Below are 259 nucleotides of genomic sequence, written 5' to 3' on the forward strand. Positions count from 1 at the left end.
ATTTCGTGCCGTCTTCGGTTGTGTAGATGAAGAGCTCTTCCATTGTGACGACTGTTACTTCGTCCCAGGGTCGTACCCGTAGATCCAACTCTCGTCATCGGTGATGATCGTCAACATGATGGATGGGTCATCAGCGGCTGACGGAGATCTTGGCAGGCTTCGACGCAATGTTCTTTCTGTTCAGTGGTCAGCAGACGGGGTACAAACTTGGCAAACACACGCCAAATGTTGGGATTGCCTGCACGAAATCATACGACAG

Source organism: Octopus bimaculoides, chromosome 17 (genome assembly GCF_001194135.2).
Source record: "Octopus bimaculoides isolate UCB-OBI-ISO-001 chromosome 17, ASM119413v2, whole genome shotgun sequence".
In the NCBI taxonomy this organism is placed as follows: domain Eukaryota; kingdom Metazoa; phylum Mollusca; class Cephalopoda; order Octopoda; family Octopodidae; genus Octopus; species Octopus bimaculoides.